Source organism: Amblyraja radiata, unplaced genomic scaffold (assembly GCF_010909765.2).
Source record: "Amblyraja radiata isolate CabotCenter1 unplaced genomic scaffold, sAmbRad1.1.pri S62, whole genome shotgun sequence".
NCBI lineage: Eukaryota > Metazoa > Chordata > Chondrichthyes > Rajiformes > Rajidae > Amblyraja > Amblyraja radiata.
The window spans coordinates 172,505-182,231 of NW_022630157.1; positions in this window are offsets into that span (position 1 = coordinate 172,505).

Here is a 9,727-nt window from a genome sequence, read left to right on the forward strand (position 1 = left end):
GACTTCCCCAACATCGGGAGCAATCTTCCTGCATCTAGCCTGTCCAACCCCTTAAGAATGTTGTAAGTTTCTATAAGATCCCCTCTCAATCTCCTAAATTCTAGAGAGTATAAACCAAGTCTATCCAGTCTTTCTTCATAAGACAGTCCTGACATCCCAGGAATCAGTCTGGTGAACCTTCTCTGCACTCCCTCTATGGCAATAATGTCCTTCCTCAGATTTGGAGACCAAAACTGTACGCAATACTCCAGGTGTGGTCTCACCAAGACCCTGTACAACTGCAGTAGAACCTCCCTGCTCCTATACTCAAATCCTTTTGCTATGAAAGCTAACATACCATTCGCTTTCTTCACTGCCTGCTGCACCTGCATGCCCACTTTCAATGACTGGTGTACCATGACACCCAGGTCTCGCTGCATCTCCCCTTTTCCTAGTCGGCCACCATTTAGATAATAGTCTGCTTTCCTGTTTTTGCCACCAAAATGGATAACCTCACATTTATCCACATTATACTGCATCTGCCAAACATTTGCCCACTCACCCAGCCTATCCAAGTCACCTTGCAGTCTCCTAGCATCCTCCTCACAGCTAACACTGCCCCCCAGCTTCGTGTCATCCGCAAACTTGGAGATATTGCCTTCAATTCCCTCATCCAGATCATTAATATATATTGTAAATAGCTGGGGTCCCAGCACTGAGCCGTGCGGTACCCCACTAGTCACTGCCTGCCATTGTGAAAAGGACCCATTTACTCCTACTCTTTACTTCCTGTTTGCCAGCCAGTTCTCTATCCACATCAATACTGAACCCCCAATGCCGTGTGCTTTAAGTTTGTAAACTAATCTCTTATGTGGGACCTTGTCGAAAGCCTTCTGGAAGTCCAGATACACCACATCCACTGGTTCTCCCCTATCCACGCTACTAGTTACATCCTCGAAAAATTCTATAAGATTCGTCAGACATGATTTACCTTTTGTAAATCCATGCTGACTTTGTCCAATGATTTCACCACTTTCCAAATGTGCTGCTATCCCATCTTTAATAACTGACTCTAGCAGTTTCCCCACTACCGATGTTAGACTAACTGGTCTGGTCTAAAATTTTGGAAAGGCCCTACGGCCCCCACAATCAAAATGTGGATTATAGAAATGACGGAGACCTTAAACGTGGAAAGAATCAGATTTTCCCTGTTGGACAAACAGGAATTATTCGCTGGAACATGGTCTCCTTTTATTGATTACTTAAAGGGTCAGAATGGTTCAGCACAGGAACCTGACTAGCACGCGGGCTAAAGAATGGATGAAATACTATACTCTGAAAGGTACGAATATATCTCGAATGAAGTCTTTTTTATTTTAATAAATTTTTCCATTCTTCTTTAACTATCTTTTTCCTTTTTTTTTTTTCTTTTTTTTGTTTTTGTTTTTCTTCTCTTTCTTTTCTTTCTTTACTTCATCTATCTCTTTAGTTCTATCTAGTTTAAAAAAAAAAAAAAGGCAAAAAGTATTGGAGACAATGTAATAATAATTGACAATATTATCAATTTAAAAATGTAAGACTATGTAATGATGTAATGATGTAATGAGGTTATGTACCTATCTCCAATAAAAAAAAATTCAAAAAAAAAAAAAAGACTAACTGGTCTGTAATTCCCCGTTTTCTCTCTCCCTCCCTTCTTAAAAAGTGGGGTTACGTTTGCTACCCGCCAATCCTCAGGAACTACTCCAGAATCTAAAGAGTTTTGAAAGATTATTACTAATGCATCCACTATTTCTGGAGCTACTTCCTTAAGTACTCTGGGATGCAGCCTATCTGGCCCTGGGGATTTATCGGCCTTTAATCCATTTAATTTACCCAACACCACTTCCCGGCTAACCCGGATTTCACTCAATTCCTCCAACTCCTTTGACCCGCGGTCCCCTGCTATTTCCGGCAGATTATTTATGTCTTCCTTAGTGAAGACGGAACCAAAGTAGTTATTAAATTGGTCCGCCATATCCTTGTTCCCCATGATCAACTCACCCGTTTCTGACTGCAAGGGACCTACATTTGTTTTAACTAATCTCTTTCTTTTCACATATCTATAAAAACTTTTGCAGTCAGTTTTTATGTTCCCTGCCAGTTTTCTTTCATAATCTATTTTTCCTTTCCTAATTAAGCCCTTTGTCCTCCTCTGCTGGTCTCTGAATTTCTCCCAGTCCTCCGGTATGCTGCTTTTTCTGGCTAATTTGTACGCATCATCCTTCGCTTTGATACTATCCCTGATTTCCCTTGTTATCCACGGATGCACTACCTTCCCTGATTTATTCTTTTGCCAAACTGGGATGAACAATTTTTGTAGTTCATCCATGCAGTCTTTAAATGTCTTCCATTGCATATCCACCGTCAACCCTTTTAGAATTAATTGCCAGTCAATCTTGGCCAATTCACGTCTCATACCCTCAAAGTTACCTTTCTTTAAGTTCAGAACCATTGTTTCTGAATTAACAATGTCACTCTCCATCCTAATGAAGAACTCAACCATATTATGGTCACTCTTGCCCAAGGGGGCACGTACAACAAGACTGCTAACTAACCCTTCCTCATTACTCAATACCCAGTCTAAAATAGCCTGCTCTCTCGTTGGTTCCTCTACATGTTGATTTAGATAACTATCCCGCATACATTCCAAAAAATCCTCTTCCTCAGCACCCCTGCCAATTTGATTCACCCAATCTATATGTAGATTGAAGTCACCCATTATAACGGTTTTGCCTTTGTCGCACGCATTTCTAATTTCCTGTTTGATACCATCTCCAACTTCACTACTACTGTTAGGTGGCCTGTACACAACACCCACCAGCGTTTTCTGCCCCTTAGTGTTTCGCAGCTCTACCCATACCGATTCCACATCCTGCAAACTAATGTCCTTCCTTTCCATTGCGTTAATCTCCTCTCTAATTAGCAACGCTACCCCACCTCCTTTTTCTTTCTCTCTATCCCTCCTGAATATTGAATATCCCTGGATGTTCAGCTCCCAGCCTTGGTCACCCTGGAGCCATGTCTCCGTGATCCCAACTATATCATAGTCATTAATAGCTATCTGCACATTCAACTCATCCACCTTATTACGAATGCTCCTTGCATTGAGACACAAAGCCTTCAGGCTTGTTTTTACAACACTCTTACCCCTTATACAATTTTGTTGAAAAGTGGCCCTTTTTGATTTTTGCCCTGGATGTTCCGGCCTGCCACTTTTACTTTTCACCTTGCTACCTATTGCTTCTACCCTCATTTTACACCCCTCTGTCTCTACGCTCACACATTTAAGAAACCCTTTCCCTTTAACTCCATCCTCCACTATCCCATTTGACACCCCACCCCCCTTATTCAGTTTAAAACCACCCATGTAGCAGTGGCAAACCTGCCTGCCAGAATGCTGGTCCCACACCTGTTAAGATGCAATCCGTCCCTTTTGTACAGTTCCCCCTTACCCCAAAACAGATCCCAGTGATCTAAGAATCTAAATCCCTGCCCCGTGCACCAGTTCCTCAGCCACACGTTCAGGTCCCGTATCTCCCTGTTCCTGCTCTCGCCAGCACGAGGAACTGGAAGCAAACCGGAGATAACAACCCTGGAGGTCCTGCTTTTCAGCATTTTTCCGAGCTCTCCAAAGTCACGCTGCAGAATATTCATCCCCTTCTTTCCGACATCGTTTGTGCCGACATGCACTACCACTTCCGGATGTTCACCTTCGCCCTTGAGGATTTTCTGCACTCTGTCCGTGACATCCTGGATCCTGGCACCAGGAAGGCAGCACACCATCCTCGCATCCCGTCTGTTGCCGCAGAAACCCCTGTCCGTACCTCTCACAATGGAGTCTCCCACTACAATGGCGTTGCCTGCCTTAGGCCTTTTTGGTTTTGGCTCAACAGCCCTATTCGCATCACAAGCCAGTCCGCCGCCCAGTGTAAACACCTCTTCTGTCCCGACAGCTTCTAAGTGGGTGAACCTGTTCACAAGAGGTACAACACCCGGGGATGTTGACATTCCATGCTTCCCTCCCTTTCTCACTGTCTCCCACCTTCTCTCTTCCAGTACCTTAGGTGTAACAATCGTACTGTAAGACTTGTCGAGGAACGACTCCGTTTCTCGGACGAACCGGAGGTCATCCACTTGCTTCTCCAGTTCCCCAACACGGCCCTTCAGGAGCTCTACCTGGATGCACTTTTCACATTTGTAGCAGCCAGAGGCACCAGCGGTGTCCTTGACCTCCCACATACTGCAAGCATCACACTGAATCAGCTTGCCTAACATCTCCTTCTTTCGTCTCTCCCTCTGCAGTGTTTTGCGTAGTCTCCTCGCCAAAGACGCACACTTCACTCACAGGGCCGCTCACTCACTGCCGCTCCCTAAGAGCAGTCTTACTTAAATTGACTGATAAATTGCCTGATTTACCAATTTGCAAACCAAATTCCTCAGTTTTCAGCTGTTTTCCCAGCACTGACTCACTTCTCTCCTCCCACTTGGGCTAGAGCCAATCAGTCGTATCTCTTGCTAATCTCCTCCTGCTGCTGCTGTTGTTGCTCCCAAAGCTACAGCAGTTCTGAGTTACCTGATATTAGCCGGGGTGATGAAGTAAGTTGGATTAAAGATTGGAATTTAGTACATTCTATCTCCACAGATTATGAACCCCTGGATATGTTACATGCCTTTCTCCAAGTTAAATTAAAATCAGGTCAGAGGCTAAATATTCAATTCAATTCAATTCAATTCAATTCAACTTTAATGTCATTGCACAAATACTGAGTATGGGTACAACGAAATGCAGTTTTGCGTCAGTCCGTAGTAGTAGTGCATATAGAAATTTTAAAAAAAAAGAGGATACAGAATAATCAAAAATACAGAATAATTAAACAATGGGGACGGAGGGACCGGAGGAATCTATCGGCGGGACTCCGAGTTCAGCAATGCGACGGTATGATTGTAGAAGCTGTTCCTCATCCTACTGGTACGAGACCTGAGGCTCCTGTACCGCCTCCCTGATGGGAGGAGGGCAAACAGTCCATGGTTGGGGTGGGAGGGGTCTTTAATGATCTTCCCAGCTCGTTTCAGACACCGTTTTCGGTGGAGGGCATCCATGGCAGGGAGCGGGGCACCGATGATGTGCTGCGCGGTTTTCACCACCCGTTGTAGTGCCTTCCTGTCCGCAACAGTGCAGCTGCTGTACCATACCGTGAAGCAGGCGGTCAGGATGCTCTCGATGGTACACCTGTAGAAGTTGGTCAGGATCTGGGGGGACAGGTGGGCTTTCTTGAGCCTCCTCAGGAAGTAAAGGCGCTGCTGTGCCTTTTTGATCAGCTTGGAGGTGTTGAGGGACCAGGACAAATCCTCCGAGATGTGTACCCCGAGGAATTTGAAGCTGGAGACGCGCTCCACCTCAGTCCCGTTTATGTGGATGGGGGTATGTCTGCCCCCTCTGACCTTCCTGAAGTCGACAATAAGTTCCTTCGTCTTCTTGGAGTTGAGGACGAGGTTATTATTGGCACACCAGGTTGTCAGGTGCTGGACCTCCTCTCGGTAGGCTGACTCATCGTTGTCACTGATCAGTCCTACCACCGTGGTGTCGTCAGCAAACTTAATGATGGCGTTGGATCCGTACTTGGGGATGCAGTCGTGGGTGAAGAGGGAGTAGAGGAGAGGGCTGAGCACACAGCCCTGTGGCACGCCGGTGTTCAGTGTTATAGTGGTGGAGGTGAGGTTGTTGACCCTAACAGACTGTGGTCTGTTGGTGAGGAAATCCAGTGTCCAGTTGCAGAGGGAGGTGGAGATGCCAAGCCCGCTGAGTTTGGTGATCAAGCTGGCGGGGATGACAGTGTTGAAAGCGGAGCTGAAATCAATGAACAGCAACCTGATGTAGGAGTTGTTGTTGTCCAGGTGGGTCAGGGCAGAGTGTAGGGCCGCCGATATGGCGTCCTCTGTAGACCTGTTGGCCCGGTAGGCAAACTGATGGGGGTCCAGTGTTGGGGGGGAGGCTGGCTTTGAGGTGAGCCAAGATCAGCCGCTCAAAGCACTTAGCAATGACAGGGGTGAGTGCCACTGGGCGGAAATCGTTGAGGCTCCCTGTGGCTGACTGTTTGGGCACTGGCACGATGGTTGATGTCTTGAGGCAAGCGGGGACAACACCCTGGGCCAGTGAGAGATTGAAAATGTCGGTAAAGACTGGGGATAGTTGTCCAGCACATGCCCTAAGCACCCGGCCAGGGATGCCATCGGGGCCGGCAGCTTTGCGCTCATTCACCTTGCTCAGTGCATCTTGTACAGCAGAGGTGGAGAGACTGAGGGGTTGTTCATTTGGGGGTTGGAGCAACTTTGATGGCTGGGGTTTTGTTATCTCGGTCAAAGCGAGCATAGAAATGGTTTAGCTCGTCAGGAAGGGTGGCGTTGTCTGGGGGAGGGGTGTTAACTTTCTGGTAATCGGCAAGGGATTTGATTCCTTGCCACATGCGCCTGGGGTCAGAGTTGTTTTGGAAGTGCTCCTCAATCCGCCGTTTGTGATTGAGTTTGGCATTCCTAATTCCCATTTTCAGATTGGCCCTGTATGAGCTGTATCCCTCAGCGTCGCCAGATCTGAAAGCGGCATCGCGAGCCTTCAGTAGGAGTCTGACCTCCCTGCTCATCCACGGCTTCTGGTTAGGGAAGGTCTTTATTTCTTTGTGGGTAGTGACATTATCGGTGCAGAATTTTATATAGTCCATAACTGTTGAGGTGTATGAGTTGATGTCCACTTGTGAATTGAAGGTGGACTGGGTAGCAAACAGACTCCAGTCTGTCTGCTGAAACTGCTGCTGTAAAACAGAGACAGCCCCCTCAGGCCAGACCTTCACTGTCCTCGTGGTAGGTTTCACACGTCTGATCAGAGGTGTGTATTTGGGGAGCAGGAACAGAGAGAGGTGGTCAGACTGACCAAGGTGGGGGGAGGGGGAGGGCTTTGTAGGCTTCAGTAATATTAGTGTAAACTAAGTCCAGAATATTGTTTCCTCTGGTTGGGCAGGAAACATGCTGATACCAAAGGAATCAAGAAAAAACACAAATAATGCCTTACTTGATGAAATGCAGTGAGCAAACGCGATAATTCACAATATTTTCAATTCCGATATCTGCACGGCCAATGTTACCAAGCACTTTAGCTGCTGTAGTCCCTTCAGTTCTCGCTTCTCTTTACCTTCATTTCGCCTCACATTTGGAATTCTAAAGTTGGGTACATGTCTCTCACACTTACCCCGACTCCCACAATTTTTTTCAGCGCAACAATTCAACATTTTGGCGGTTTTTAACAGGTAGGAACGTACGGGTTTTTAGCATTAACAACATATACCTGAAGTGACGAATGTCCTCCAGATGGATTTAGCGGCTCCGTGCGTCGAGCCCTCTGACCCAGTGACCTTTCGTGCAAGCTCCATATAGCACATTTAAAAAACTCCCGTTGGCCAAAGTGCTTTACATTTGTTATAAGAATAGCACAACAAAACAGACTACATACATATATACATGTAGCCCTCACTCAGAGGACGTCAGGAAAGGCTTGGGAGTATAGATAAGTCTTTAGTCTTGAATTAAAAGAGTCGATGGAGGGGGCAGTTCTGATGGGAAAGAGGATGCTGTTCCACAGTCTAGGTGCTGCAACCGCAAAGGCGCGGTCGCCCCTGAGCTTATGCCTAGACTGCGGGATATTCAGCAGCCCCATGTCGGCCGATCTGAGGGGCCTGGAGGTGGAGTGGTGGGTGAGAAGACTTTTAATGTAGGTGGGGGCAAGCCCATTGAGGGCTTTGTAGACATGGAGGAGTATCTTGAACAAGAACGCAGCCGCCCGACTCATCACCCACACCAAATCCTGGCATCACATCACTCCAGTCCTCAAACAACTTCACTGGCTTCCCATCTCCCACCGGATCACCTACAAAATCCTGATCCTCGCCTACAAAGCCCCCCCCCCCCCTCCCCCCATATCTCACTGACCTCCTCTCCCCCTACCAACCCTCACGGTCCCTCAGATCCACATCAGCCGGTTTCCTCTCCATCCACAAGTCCAACCTCCGCAATTTTGGGGACAGAGCCTTCTCCAGGGCAGTTCCCAGGCTCTGGAACTCCCTCCCCCAACTGATCCGCAATTCCGTGTCCCTCACCATCTTCCAGTCCCGCCTCAAGACCCATCTCTTCACCTCTGCCTATCCTTAGCCCCACGTCCCCCTCCCTTTTCATCTGTGCATTAATTGCCTCATATTGTGTTTTGAATTGAATTCTGTCTGTACTAGTCATGTCTCTACTATTTATTTCATTCCCCTTACATGTTTTTCCTCTACCTGCTAAATTTTTGTAAGGTGTCCTTGAGACTCTTGAAAGGCGCCCATAAATAAAATGTATTATTATTATTGAAGTTTATACGGAACCGCACAGGGAGCCAGTGGAGACAGGCCAGGATCGGGGTGATGTGGTCCCTTTTTCGGGTGCCCGTCAGGAGTCTCGCTGCGGCGTTTTGGACCAGTTGCAGGCGGGACAGGGAAGATTGGCTGATGCCAGTGAAGGGGGCCACAGAGCTACCACCCTGTTGCCTCCTAAATTTCAGTTCTAATAAATTCAAAATGTAGTTGAAATATTTTTGATGTTTGTGGAATAGAATAAAAGAGAATATATGTGCAATTAATAGACACTTATGGAAGGTATTATAATATTGAAGTACTTTTTTTCCGCTAATAATGTCGGGGGGGGGGGGGGGGGAACAGAAAAATTAAAAGATCCCAAGGGGGCCATGAGCTAAAAAAAGGTTGGGAACCACTGCTCTAGGATATTTGCTTCCAACTAATCTCACACGAGGGAGGGGATAGTTAGACATTAAACTGGCCTGAAAAAAAGACAAAGCTGAGCAAGGGGCTTGTGAAAGACTAAGGCAGGACAGAAAGGAACGGAGCCTCGGGTGTAACCTGAGGAGATGTTACACCGGTGGGGCAGTGGGACCCGCCACCCGCATCTCCGTTCACAGCAACCCCCCCCCCGGAGACCTCCCTCCGCCCTCATTTTAATCCACAACAGTGCACCTGTCTCTCATGCAGCAGCCTTCGGGGCAATCTATGTTTGCGTGTATGGTTACTTTAAAGGATATTATATGACCCTTTAACATTTATTGCAGTTTGCAAAGGTTGACTTTGTCTGATGATCAGTTCTACTTCGTTATGTTTAGTTTTGGGAAACAGGCCATTCGGCCCACCGAGTCCGCACCGACCAACCATCCCCGCACATTAACACTTTCCTGCATGCGCCGGCTGGGGGAAGTTAAAAGGAGATGTGCGGGGCACAGGGGGTGTGGGTGCCTGGAACGCGCTGCCAGGGGTGGTGGTGGTGGAGGCAGATGCGATAGTGGCGTTTAAGAGGCAATTGGCTGCCCCATCTATGCAAGTACCGATGCTCTGACCTTTGGGTTTGGTTTGATTTCTAGCTACATTTGCGAAAACATGACCTTCGGCTCACCGAGTCCGCACGGACAAGCGACCCCCATATGAACACTATCCTGCACACAATAGCGACAATTTTACACATACGCCAAGCCAATTAACCTATAGGGGGTTGCACGAAAGGTCACTGGGTCATAGGGCTCGACGCACGGAGCCGCTAAATGCAACTGGAAGACATCCGGCACTTCCCGTACATGTTATTAATGCTAGAAACGCGTACTTTACTACCTGTTAAAAAC